Source organism: Anser anser (assembly GCF_964211835.1).
Source record: "Anser anser genome assembly, chromosome: 3".
Classification (NCBI taxonomy): Eukaryota; Metazoa; Chordata; class Aves; order Anseriformes; family Anatidae; genus Anser; species Anser anser.
In genome coordinates, this window is record NC_139722.1 from 67,624,907 (window position 1) to 67,639,341 (window position 14,435).

The following is a 14,435-nucleotide window of genomic DNA, read 5'->3' on the forward strand; positions in this document are numbered from 1 at the left end:
GTCAGAATTTCAAACAGGGATTTACATATCCTCTTGATTACAGTGCTGAGGCTCAGGTGGGAGAATAATGATCTACCCTGACTGACAGTCAGCTCAGTTAAAATGACTCCCAGAGAAATATAAACTCAGTCAAACACTCCTCCTGCTCTGGTGGCGCTCAGGCACAGAGCACTGCCATTTGCGCTCAAAGCCTGGCCATACAAAGCAGAAAAAGCCTGCTGTGATGTTCACCGTGTGTGAGCTACGCTACCTACCCACACCAAGTCCCTGCCACCTCTGATCACAGCAGAGGAGGAAGGAGCCATCCTGCACAACAGGCAAGCTACCTTCCAGTGACTGCAGCGCAGGAGCAGGCACACAGCTATATTTCTACACCCGCAGCACACTCCCGGCAGCTCCACAGGGGCAGGGTGTCACTGCACACCTTTCATCTCAACATCTCGCCAGCAGGACAAGGATATGTGTGCCAGACTGAATATAGGTAGCAGAGAGAACTGCTCTGTTGCTGGAGGATAGCATCATTAAACTTTGTCAGGCACACCTAACTTTTCGCTGCCTTCTTTAGTTAGGCTGATGATCTTTGCTGACAGCACCGCCAAAGAATGGAGGAATGAACCACGACCAAGAACACAGGCAGCTGGTAAATTCCTGTACATCCAGGAAATATAGGCAATAAGCACAGCTAGCCAACTTTGGAGATATAAACATCATTTCAACCTGAAGTCTTTAGGGTCTTATATGTTCCTTCTAGGATTACACTGAAAAAAAAACAAACCACTAGATTGAATTTTTTAGACAATCAGTAACATGGCCCTGCGTTTGGTGAGGTGATCCGCTGCTGCTTGTCAGTCAGAAACTACCGCCTGAATACGGACCCTTACCAGCAGGCCACAAGGATACCCTCAGCAGACCGCCACTTTCTTCCACTTCCCCAGCCTATTTTGAACCTTTCCTATTCTAGATTACATCTCAAGATTAGTAACAGGGGCTTCCCTAAACAGCCACAAGCTTCTTTCTGCCAGGTGCCTGCCTTGTCTCGCATGTATTGTGAACGTATCCTGTTGGTACTGAAATTATAGCTCAGTTGAAGAGTTTTTAAGGCTGCTCTGTTCCATGGTTTCAGTGAAGGCACCGGTGCGTATCCTCCTCCCTATCTTTGATTATTTTCCCTGATCGTTCTATCACGAATCTGCAAATCAGGGTGTTATTTTTCTTTCCTCCCCTGCATCTACAGACTTTTGTTTGGCATTTCCTCAACCAATCAACCACACAACTAAGACTTGCACTTGGAAAGGAGATAAAGAGCCAAGCCTTGCATTTAATTACTTTAACCTAGGAACAATTTGTTGCGAGACTCTACAGATGGAGTTATGATCATATCTTAATCAAAAATCTGAGTCCACAGCCTTACTGCATATGCCAGCAATGCTGGGCCATAATTAAACGGCTATTAAAGTAAGCACGCAGTGACCTACTTATCTCAATTATACATCAGCTCTGCTTCAAAAGAGACTCCTCTGAAAAAGCAGGTGTCCGTCTTCCTCGGGCTGCACCACCACTGAAGATCCAGCGTGAAAAGACACAGCCAGGTGCTTCATCCTCAGCACCTCTTGCTAATCTAAGCCAACCTCTTCCTAATTCACTTCTGCACCAGGCACAGGCACAACAAATTGCTCCCCAGCGCAGCTTTGAAGCTGGTGCCTACTATGTGAGTGCATGCTTGTGTCTTCTGAGCGGTGCCCAAGGGCAGGCCGATACTTTGAAGCCTGAACGCCACGCACAGCGAGCGGGTTCTTCGGCCTCGTGAATCAGCGGCCCTCGGGCCCGGGGAGCCAGAGCTCCCTGAAGTGCAGCCCTGCAGAGGAAGCAGTCCATCTGCTGCCTTCCGGCCACCTGGCATGATGGTAGGAGATGCACCTCGCCAGACACCTCATTAGGGTCGGGTGTTGCCCCGCTCGAGTCCGTGCTAAGCCAGTAAGTCAGGACAGGGCCTGCAGGGTATTGATGCTTTCCTCGTGAGACCAGGTTTTAAACCACCTCTACCTCCAGAACATACTTTGATGGAATCATTGACAAAGTCCAGACGGTTTTTAATACTAACAAGAGCCTGCATAGCTCCTCTTGTACCGGGTGGCTGCTCTAACAAAATCCAGCTACAACACAAGGGCAGGAACAATCAAACTTGTTACTGTGATTCATCGAGGAATTTCAAGTTGTAAAGACGAACAGATGGCACTTGCAAGCTTTACTCAATATCTTGGATTTTTTAATTAGATTCCCGCTCAAGTCGGTCTGCTGGCCTACAGTCATAGACCCCAGGTTTCAAAGCAACCTTAGGAATCCCATTGCTCTGTCTGATAGAAACCACTACATCAGGGAACTGCTGCAGGCACAGCTCCTGCTGCTTCCACCCCAGGAACTGGTCAGTAGGTAATTAACACACCAGAATTAAAGGGATAGTCCAAAAATGCAGCTACGCCTTAGCCAAAATGCAAATTAATGCTTTAATGCACCACATTGCTTTGTAATTTTAGGATGCTTACAGTGTCTTTATCATTAGGAACTATATGCCATAATTTTCTCTTCCATGTCTTCCCAGAGTTCTCAAATTCACCTTCTGCTGCTGACAAATTCGCTCTCTGCTTTTTGGAAAACTACAGGTGATCACAATCAAAATGAAACAACATGGACGGACCATTAACAAATGTGAGAAACTTGCAAGGCAATAAACAGTGCATCTATGCCATAGCACTGAAACACGGCAAAAAACACCAGCAGGCTCAGACGGTTGTACGACCCAGTCCCCAACAGATATCAGTCTTAGTAAATTTTATAATCAGGTCCAATATTTCCTTTTAAATAAGGAAATAAACAGATGAAACAAATAAACAAACAGATAAATAAATAACTCCCACCAGGCTGACTAACATAGCAAAATTATGACTTTTCACAAATGCTGCAGCATATAAAATCTCAGTGACACTTGTAACCTGCGGTAGCAAAGCATGGCACGATATGCAGGAACAATAAGTCTGATTATATTAATCACAATGGCACAGCATCATGGTTGTCTTTTTTTTCAAAGCCAATTATAAGCTGGTTGTTTTGGGGTTGTTTGCTGGCATAATTTTAATTTTTTGAGGAGGGAAAACTGGAAAATTCAAAAGAGCTTCCACACTGTTGTAATCATGTTTAGCATGGCATTGACTGCTCTTGCAAATCCATTCTGATATTTCCTGAATTTATAAGCTAGTATTAATAATAACCTCTCTCTTTTATAAAGAGTCAACTCTGCTAATCAAACAACAGCAAATGGAGAGCTAACGCATATTAACTTCAGTGGCACTGGTGCCCTAAGTTCCTTTCAAGTTGCAGAGCTCTAAAGTCATTACAAAATGTAGCAAAGCTCCATTATATACTCATTTTAAGAGACTGAATAGTTACAAAATAAGCAATGATTTTTGTAATTTAATTATTTTTTAATTTTTTTCTAATGTCATATAACAATCAGCTCTAAGAGTCACCTGCTTGGTGTGCATCAGTCGAAGGAAAACCTGCAACTTGGAGAATTCTCCCGCTTATGCAGCATCAATTTGCCCTAGGGTAGTTTGTCAAGCAAGAAAAGCAATCTTATTGCAGCACAGGAAGGGTTACAATCCCTCTGACACTGCACCCCTTCAGTGGATGTGCTGAAGACGGCATTGAAGATGACAGCTCCTGGGGAATGAAGATGAACTGGATGCGTTCACATCGAGCCCTGCTTCCTAGGACTTTGTGATGTGCAGATCTGTCCACGGGCCTGAACTTCTTAAAAGATGGCTTTATCAGGCTTACACAGTTGGTTACTGCTACAAAGCCCAAACACGCCTGGATTTTGTGTTAAGTAGTAGCATACACAGTGTAGTACATAGCATGGTATTGAGAAAACAGTGTGGGTTTTGTTTATTTGTTTTTCAATTCATAATGGCTAACAATGCTCAGAAACTCAAAATAATGAGAAGTTGAATAAACACTCTAACATCACCCTTTTACAAAACACTATGATTAAACCTTTTAAAATCTCTAAAACAACCTCTTTGCTTCACATGACAAAACTAAAGGGGGGGAGGAATCCTGCCTTTTCAAAAGCACCGTTGCACAAGGTCTTTCAAATCTGCAACAAAAGTCTCTCTCTCTCTCTCATATGCCACGCATAAAATCTGTGACTAGAGCAGAAAGACATCTGATAATTAGCAGAACTAAAATTCAACGCTGCTCTGTGCTTTGAGGACAGAGAGAGATCAGGAATAGGGCAACTCTGCTGGCAATTTTCTGTCTAATTCTGGAATGATGCAGACTGCACCAGAAACTGCTCATCCTTTCCATCTCCTTTGATAGACAGACATTTACCACATCATAACACTCTTAATAGCTGGGCAGGAAAAAGCCTAAACCCCTCCCTCTCCCTCCTTAAGTTAAGTATAGAAAACTGCATCTATGCTATTTAAGATTTGAACCCTCATCTGTACTGAAGTTTTGTAAATATAGGCCATTTTGAAGTCAAAGGCATTAAGAGTTGGATCAATGCCTCAAGAGAAGCAACTCAGATGGCCTCGATTTCCTCCAGTGCTGGTGTTCACTACTGGTTGACTCTAAATCCTCAAAGGCACTCAGCCAATATGAAACGTAAGACCCAGGGACTAATGCAAAATTTAAGCTGTCTCTGGACCTTGGCCCATAATTGTCTCATAATCCAATTTATACATTCAAAAATAAGCAAACCAACAAAATAGAAACAAACAAACCTTGCATCATTATTTGCTCACTGCATGCCTTGTTTCCCACTGCATCCTGAAGTAAAAGCACAGGGCTGGGGTGTATTCTTAACACTGCCCTCGCCACTTCATGAGCTGGAGAATTTTCTTGCTGGAAGTCTCTGTTTTTGTAGCGCTGGCAATCTGAAAAACAAAAACCATTTTGTTAACATGTGGATGCCTGGATACATTAGAACTAAATTTAGTTCTGAACCAATGCCAGCTAAATCTTTAAACTCTCACGCAAAGACAACAACTTGTGCAAAAAGAGCAGCCAGAAGCACCTCCACTGAATTCACACATCACGTGAGCATTCTGTGCACACCACTCACGCACAGCAGCTAAAAACTTCTTTCTTTATCCAGAGGCAACTTAGAAACCAGCAATGCAACAAATGTCAACATGTGCCTTAAGAGGAATTTTTCCTGAGCTGTCCAGGTTTGCTCTGAAGAGGGGTCTGCTCTGTGGTAGCTCATTTATCTCCACCCAGCCTGCTCAACCAGGAAAGGTTTGAAAGGGGGCATCACCAGCATGGTCTTGTTTCTACAGTGGCAGCACTGACTGCGAAAGGTGCCTATCAAATCCCAGCCATGACCTCTGCAAGACAACCGTGCCTCAGCTACAAAGACCTCCTGTAGAAGTTTGCTTGCACCAGTCCGGCCAGACTCTGGAGAGCCGCTCTCTGGTTTTGAGCAGATGAACGTGGACTAACCTGCTGCTCTTTGCCTTCACTGCCTGAAAATGATAAAATAGAAGACCGTTCCACTTGTTCAATGTGAATGCACTGAAGACAATGTCTAACTGAGCTCCCCAGAGCTGGCAAGGAGAACTTGCTCTACAAATTCCGTCATTTTCATGCTGCAAAGTGTCAGACTGTATTACAATATTTTCTGTGATGTTTAAATTGGCACAGTTGATTTTCAACAGCTTCTTCACGGCACACAGCACCTTGTCATAAAAATATGCTCATTTGTACAACACTTAAACTGACAAACTACAGCAGAATTAAAACTAACACAAGAGTTTTATCGTACTTCTGCTTCAAGAGGCAGATCTTGCTGAAAAGCCTGGTGATGGAGTCGGCATAGAACAAAATATATTCTCAGTTAAAACACTGCATGTAAACACATGAAATACTAGCTAGTGGTTGCTCTTCCATCTGAGCTGTCAAGCAGAAAAATAGGGCAACATAGTACTAGAAGTTTTTTTTTTAGCAAGTTTATTCAGTGGAATTAGAGCATGTTCCTACTCTGCAATAGTCCGAAACTAACTTCACTGAAAACAAACACTGCCCCATTAAAATAAAATGCAGACAAAATAGCAAATAATACAAGCTGCAAAGCCACAATACAAAAGGGACAAATTAACAATGGGCCAGAAAAGTAAAGAGCGGTATCAGGCTGCAAGTTACACCCAAAAGGAAACATGAGTAATAAGGTTTAAGTAATATTCTTCTTAGCTCTTATCACAAAACCCACTTGTAAATTTCTAACTACGAAATAGAGACTTGCTTTGCTGGTGGGGAGAAGTATCTATCTACAACAAACATTCAGAGCACATCACCAAAACTCGCCTCATCTTTGCTGCGATGGTGTCAAGTGCTGCAGAGAAGGGCTGCGAGTGCCACAGCTGTGGAGTTCAGTTAACATGGTGCTGACCTAAACAGCAGGGATCTTTTCTGTAGCGAAATTCACAGTGATGTTAACACCACTGATATGTATTTTTCTCATTGGCAGTTTTCTCACCCAGTGGCATGGCATAGTTCTGATCCTCAAACAAGGCAGCTCTTTCTTCACCATGGTACCCAGCTCCCAAACACCACCAACTAAGACTTGAAATACTTAAATGGCAGCTTGCTCTCACCCACATGAATTTTTGCAAAATGAATTTGGAAGTACCCCTTTCTCTTTCCATGCTCCAGCTCACTGCAGAGTGCTCCTTGGACATTGTATACAGATGGGACTTCTTTACTGATGCTTTGATAGGAATGGAGTGAGCATACTACAAGAGCTAGGAGATGCCAAATGCAAGACCTGTGCCAGTGTATGCATGTGATTTCAGCACTGTAGAGTTAAACTCTATCCTCATGTGCAAACCTGACTCACCTGGATCTTTACTGGCCCATAGCCATAGGGGAAATGTAGTTGTCCGTTAGCTACTTACAGCTGTAGTGACCTCACGATACCTAAACTCAGTCATCCAAGATGTGTAAATTTATAAAGCTAAAACATTTAAATCTGGGCAAAAACTGGTAGGAATGAGGGCACGTGCTTATAGCAGGCAGATGGTCTACTATTTTTGATAATGAAAGAACCTACTTATGAGGAAGTAACACAATACTTCCCTACCAGTCAAGTTTTACATGGAGACGTATCAAGGCCCGTAAGGGAGTTTGTCTGATGTGTTCCCAACGCTCCCAATGACCTAACTCTCAGGGAGGTCATAATGTGCCCCCACAAAATGTCCATCAAATGTTGAAAGAAGTTTGCCATGGTAAACACAAACTTCGCAGCAATCCTCTGCCAGCTCTGCAATACCCATCTTCCCATTTCTGCAGAGTCCTGAATACTAAGGCTTCACACAAGGAAGATCCCAAAAAACGGTAGCATGTTTCTGCATACATACAAAGCTTTACTCATTCAGGTATCTTTTTATAGCTGGCTAGGAGGAAACAGGCATTACATCAATGATCTTACAATGCTCCTCTTGCTTCTTTCCTAAAACAAGCCCTTTAGTATCAACTATTCTCATTAAACTTCTACTCAGGGTGAAGCACTTCTGAGGGAATCAATCTGAAAAAAATCTTACATGCATCAGAAAATGGAAAAAGGTACAAAAAGTGAAAGGAAATAAGACAAAGAACTGCCACACTAAGGTAACACTCACATAAACTTCACACGTCTCAGAAAGCAGTACTATCCTCTAGCCTACTAACCATGCTAAAATCCTGTGCACTAAACACGGCAAATACAAGACAAAAGGGTCTGCCATTTAGTTAAGGACAGACAGGTAGGCATAGCTGATAATGTCTTTTTAAAAAAATAGATTAGACAGTTAGACAGTAAGCATCATGGCATTAGAACCAGAATTTGCCATTAATCTTGTATTCCTTCTGAATAAGGCAGGGTAAACAAAAATAAGTGCAAGTGAACTGCTATGACAGTGAGGTCAGATGTAATATCATGGGACCTGTTCCTGCTTACAGAAGAAAAAAAAACAAAGGAAAAAAAACATGACTCTTTCAGCCCCGTCACGCCATTCTTAATGTGCAAATGTACTAGACACACATAGCAGTCATTCAGTCATTCCTAACCTCTGACTGATCCTATAAAAATAAAAATATGAACAACTTGTTAACATTATTTACCTATAATTCACTGATTCTACACAAAACCAATGATCACCACTGAAAACTTCTAACTCTCTCATCATCAGTTTAATTAACAAGATGATCATTGATTAATCTACTCGAGTCACTCTGAAGAAGGTGTGACTGAACAGAAATCATTCCACCCCAGATAAAGGTGCATTAATTAGTTCTGGATTAAACTGCTTTCCTCTTCATACAACTTCAAGAAAAGGAGGAGGAAAAAAAGGCAAAAAGACCCACAACACAATAACAAAAACCTTTCAGTATTATACTTCTGGGATTTTTTTTTTTTATTTTACTTTGTCCTTTAGGAAGGCTCACACCTTCTTGCCTTGAATTTCATCGGCATCTATTTAACTTTGTGAATTATTGTGTTTCTGCAAAATAAACAAACCCGAGTTCAATACATATTTGCAAAGCCCTGCCAAAAAAACGTAGCCACGAATTAGTTGGCTCTGCCGAGCCGTGAAGGATGACACCAATGCCTGACTGGAATGTACACAGCATTACACACATACCACAACTGAAACCAGGCATACTCCCATACAGCAAGTGAGTTTCAGTGTCCCACCTAGGGAGACAATCAAACAGAAAACCTTATTTGAAGCTTTCATCGCTCTTTTTTTTAAGCTCTCTGCCCTCATCAAAAGCTCTCCATCTTCAGGCTGGCCTACAGGCTGATAGAGAGGCTTTTACCCCTGAAAAACGGGTAACCATTTCTTGAGCACCACAGAAGACATTGCCCTTAACTTGGCAAAGCTCATGTGTCACCTGTCCTTAAGGTCACAATTCTGTCTACTGATGCTCTGAACAGCAAGCAGGACTGGATAAGTTTTCTCTTTCCATGAAGATCCCCTCCTGGCCTCTACACGTTAACAGAAAGCATCCCCGTGGCATGACCTTCTGCTTCCTAGCTGTCCTGTCTGTGACCAAGGGAGAGAGGCCATCTCCTTCCCACAGGTCTGGAGGCAGAGTGGCTGGTCCCAAAGTAAATTCAACCAAATAACCCTCCTGCTCCATTTCCCTTCATCCCGGAAGGTCTCCTGCAAGGTGGTGACTCAGCTCTGCACACAGGAGCAGCCCATTCCCTCTTCTGGTCACCAGAAAGTGACATTAGAAAGGCAGGTGTGGGGGAGACCAGACAGCCAGGCCAGGCAGGACAGGGAAGGAGGAGCAGGAGCAGTCTTCCACAACCTAAATTACACGGTTTGTATCAGGCCTCTCCTGATACTTTGCATTATTCATTGACTTTGAAAGCTCAAGCCACCACGCAGGGCACACCGCAGTCCTGCAGAAAGTCTGGTACATGGACAGAAAGGATTTTTCCATTGGCCTCTGCCAATGTAATACATAATCAATATGTGGTGTCAGCAGAAGTTAAGCGAGAAAACTCATCCCACATCAACATGCCATTTTAAGAGCGTCCAGAGTAAAACCTTTGTGGGTCATTTCTCTGTTGCCACTATGCTTGCTAGTGGAGAGTTTTTTTTTTTTTTCTGAAATCAGTTATTTCAAGGTTATTTCATAAAGAAGCTATGGAGAGAAGAAAATATGCCTACGTTACTGCAAAGGACTGAGGCCAGCAACCGCATCTTATTGAGGCTTCTGACGGTCATAGACACCCATAGATCAGTTCATGGATGCAGACTTAAACAGAGGGTGACTGATTGGGAAGGGACACACCAGAACTGAGCCTGATCTATTTGAAGTTAAATGCAAAACCCCAGCTTTCCAGTGCTGAGGGTGTTCAATCTGCAGAGACCGCGAACAAGGCCCCAGCACCAGCTTGGTAGTCTCGATTTCAAAACATTTTTGCAGTGAAGCAACTTAAGAAAACAAACATTCCTAGCCAGGCAGAGATCAGTCATAAATGTCTTCTGAAATGGAGATGAACTCCCTTATTGTGTATTTAAAGCAACACTATAAACCAGGCCGTATCTATATAAAGCAACACTGTGGGCTTAAAGCAACAAAGGTGTTATTCTCTGTCGGAGCTCGAACTGAACGCCCCTGGAGTGACCACAAACAGTGCTACTGTTCAGGAACAGACCTGCAGATATGGGAAGCTAAGAGGGGAAAAAAAAAGACGTGCTTGACAGAAATAGTCACTCAAGGGGAATCCATCCATTTCACAAATCTTACAATATAGTGAGTATTCAATAGAAAACACAAGGAAAAAAAATACAAAAAATAGTAATAATAAAAAGCAGTTAATTTCCTAAGCAAGACTTAAAAAAAATTAAAACCTCAGGCATAAAAAAAAAATTAGAGATGGTTTCTGTGAAATTCTCCATGAATCTAACAAAGAAAGCCAAAAAAAAAAAAAGTAGTACATAGGAATGTGAGCTTCAGATTCCCCAAAAGCTAGGCAACGTTATCCATGGGTTATTGCTTATATTTGATGCCAGATACCAAATTTAACTGACATCTACACTTAACAGATACCATGTTGTGAGAAATGCTTGAGAATACAGAACTTTCTTTTTAAGTACTTTATTTCCCATTTCTAGCATATTAATCTTCTATATATATTTTTATTTTTTTGGTACATTATGTCAAAAATAGCTTGGTATTTTAATAGTGTATTTTCATCATAGCATTCATAATTGATTAAAAGTAACCAAAATGGTGGGAAGAACTGACTTCAACATATTAACCTCAAAGGATAAAATTCTGTCTTTTTGCTTAAATACATTTGTGCAAATTTAGCACATCAAGTTAGACATTTAAGAGAAACACCAAAGTTGTTCCTGCTTACCTCAGCACCCCAACTCCCTGGAAAGTCACCCACCGTTAACTCCATCTGTCAGGTAGATCCAGGTGTAATTCACCCACTGATTAAATCTTAACTAAGATTTTGTAACACAGAGGCCTTGAGCTGCTTAATTGTTTTAGCTTGCTCTATAGCCCTTATGTTTTTTTCCGAATTAATAGCATAAATTTAACACCAATGATAACATTTGCACTCTCATAAGTTTTAATAAAATAGCATTTTTGTTGATGGGAGCAGGCTTTAAGGCACTAAGCATGTTCTCAGTGCTAAGGATATCCTTACAGGATATCCCCATAGCTTGATAATAGCATATCATGACTGCTGCAGGTTGCTAGGACATCCATGGTAACATTCACCTTTGGGTGTGCAACGTGAATCAGAAAGGCCACAAAACACCATTCTTCATCACTGCTAGTGCAGCAGATTAGTAGCAAGACTGTAAAAACAACCTAGGCATTTATACTCAGCAGGCAATTATCTGTTTGTTGCCACCCTGAGCTATTTCTTAGCCCACTAATTCAGCCAAGACTAGAGGACGGCAAGTGTTTCCTTCTCCCTATCCACCTCCCTGCCCAAATACAAGCTCTACAGAAAAGCTCCTGATGTCTCTCAGTTATCACAGCTTTGAAAGCAAAGATCTGTTTCAGTAACTGCAATCAAAAACATTCCCTCTGCAGCTGCTTATAACAGCTAGCACTTCACAATAGGTGCATTTTGTGCCTTCTGAGTGAGCTAAGCCTCTAAAAAGGGCTTAAGACAGGAAGAAGCGAGAGTCACCAATGTCATCATAAATCTGAAAGAACAACAGAAATGGGGGAGCAAGGAACCCAAACTACATGAAGCTTTAGACCCTGACTGGAGTGATGCTGATGCATCAGCAACCACTTCATTTCCACTCTCCCGAACTCCTCAGACCTACCCTCAGTCTTGGCATCAACCTCAAGCCATCAAACTCTGTTATCCCTATTTGTTCGATAGCTTAAAGTTAGCACGTGTTAGAGATTGTTTTTGTTTGTTTGTTTGTTTTCCCATCTCAGTAGCATTTTCATACTCTGCTATTTTTGATAGATAGATCCATTCCTTTCTATAGAGAGCTGAACTCCTTTCAACTCCCAGAGCTGTGACTTTAAAATAACAAAAAAAAATTGGTAAAATCCTAAAACTTGACCGTCCTAGAGCCCCATAGAAAATTGGGAGAAAAAAACGGTAAGACAGAAAGGTGATTTTCAAAGCTTGTTTCCAAACGTTGTGCAGCACATCCTAAGCACTTCTGACAGTGGTATATAGACCAGACTATAAATTCTAGTCTCAGCTACGTCAGAAGGTATTGCATGAATGATTACAGTAGTGAATGAATGAAGTAGCAATTTCAACTGCTTTTCAATTATTGTCTCAAGTATACTTTGGCATAAAGCTCTACTGAATTTGGAAGACCATTAAACACCCAGATACCTTCTTCTCTGACAGAAACAGAGGCAGCTAGCACCGCAGGGCTGCCCAGCCTGGCACTTGGTACAACCGATCATATTCCTTACCCCAGGCATGCACAGAGGCTGGTGGGGTTGAAGCACGTTTTATATAGTGGGCGTATTAAAAGATTTTATCACCAAGCATCTAACCTGCTCGCACGAGCATGTGCAAATAATGATTTCTACCACCCTACTCAAGTTGGTGAATCTGGGTTAATTTCCATGGGGCTGCGAAAGGCATCTTGACTCCTCTCTCTACTCCCTGAAGGTGTAACAACTCTTTGAAGGAATGGCTGGCTAAATAAGGCTGACAAACCTCTCTAATTTCTGTAATGCATTCTTTCAAAAGCAGCTGGAGTAATTCTGTTGAAAATCTTTCCAAGAGGTTTCAGCCTGAAGCAGAAAAAACAGTGTGGAAATTTTTCATATGAATGACTGAAGGCTGGCAAGAACTAAACACAGGTGAAAATATGATGTTAGAATATAGAGGTATGTTTAAAGGTGCTCCTACCACCTCCACCTACAATGTATATATATAATATATATATAATATATATATTATTATTATATAATATTGCATAGTGCAGTTGGAAATGTAAAAGCATATTAAAATAGCTTTAAAACACTAATGCCTCCCCTTTGTTGCTGTTGTTGCTTTGATACTTTACACAGCGGAAAGCAGGAGTACTGCAAATTTAGCAACATAAATTTTATCCTTCGTCCTACTATAACACAAAATTTTCTACGTTAAATGGCAGCTCTATTGCCAATCTCCATCATCCATGGGAAAAAAAGAAAAGAAAAAAAAAGAAACACGCTAACTCCTAAAAAGGAATTTGGAACCACGTACAGCATCTCTCCCCGTTTCATACAGCATCTGTCACAAATCACAGCAGATTCTGCACCTACCAACCCATCCCCTCTGGATTCCTAAACCAGGATGCACCCTACACCATCTCTGATGCTAATGGGGTGGTGGTGGGATGGGACCCTCAGCCAAAAGATGACAAAGATTGTAACTGAGCAGAGTCTCCTTTGAAGATGAATCTCTCCTCTATTCACATAAAGAGCCTGGAAGTCCAAGCTCCTAATTTAGGCACCTCAGGGAATTCCTTACCTGAAGTCAGACAAATCTGAGCCACACAGTATCTTTACTACTACTTTTTGAGCAACAACAAGAAGGGAAAAAAAAAGAAAAGAGGGAGGGAGTGAAGGATTATTTTCCAGTGGAAATGTAGATTAAGCAGCTGATACTCTGGTAACAACTGAAAGTTATAATGAATTCCAGGATTCATTCGAGTACTCCATTCTTAAAAAACACAATAATGAAAGGCTTACATATGAAATTTAGTAGTAATAACTTTGGGGTCAAATCCATAGTGATTTCTTTGGCAAAACTTCCACTGACGACACTTAAATGTGATTTCAGTGGGTGTTCTGCCTGTGAAAGAACTTTGGGATTGGCCCACTCTCTGTATATTTAAGTCACCCCACTCCCAGTATTATACAGCGCCAACCAGTAACAAAACCTAGCATTATTTAGACCATTTGCATGCCAGAATCTCCAATTGCAGGGTGCAAAAACCAGCAGGAAGCATTGATCATTCCCTTAGTAGCAAACAAAAATGCAATATCTTTTACTTGGCTTTCTTATGATATCATTTGCCTTCTATAATGGCAATTGCTTTTTTTAAAACGTGGATTTGCACAGTATTCAATTTGCCAGTTTCTCCATATAGATGTATATTTACTGAAATAGCCACTCACAAAATCCAAAGCCCAAGGGTGGAGACCTAAAAATAAGTGTATGTAGTTTAGGATCTTTTATAGCCATACATGATAACAAATCTGGTTCTCTTCTGGTGAGCCATAAAAAGGGAAAAATGGGAAAACCACAAACAAGCAAACAGAAAATAAAAATCTGTATGTTTTGCCCTACCCCCTTCAAAATTGTATGGACACTACGTTGCAACCACTTGGCTAAATGTTTCACATGTTGGTTTTTCAAAGTATTTAGCCATATAAACTAT

General features: G+C 41.4%; 2 protein-coding genes across 2 annotated transcripts in view; both read right to left on the reverse strand.

Annotated features, from left to right (window-relative positions):
- TIAM2 (TIAM Rac1 associated GEF 2) overlaps nucleotides 1-4,847 on the reverse strand; it is a 137,896-nt gene extending 133,049 nt beyond the window's left edge. Inside the window, exon 1 of the mRNA XM_083830958.1 lies at nucleotides 4,783-4,847. The gene's annotated coding sequence lies outside the window, so the exon portion shown is untranslated. The remainder of the gene's footprint in view (nucleotides 1-4,782) is intronic.
- The window catches only part of SCAF8 (SR-related CTD associated factor 8), a 165,305-nt gene continuing 155,669 nt past the window's right edge, over nucleotides 4,800-14,435 (reverse strand). The window contains exon 21 of the mRNA XM_083830964.1: nucleotides 4,800-4,937. The gene's annotated coding sequence lies outside the window, so the exon portion shown is untranslated. The remainder of the gene's footprint in view (nucleotides 4,938-14,435) is intronic.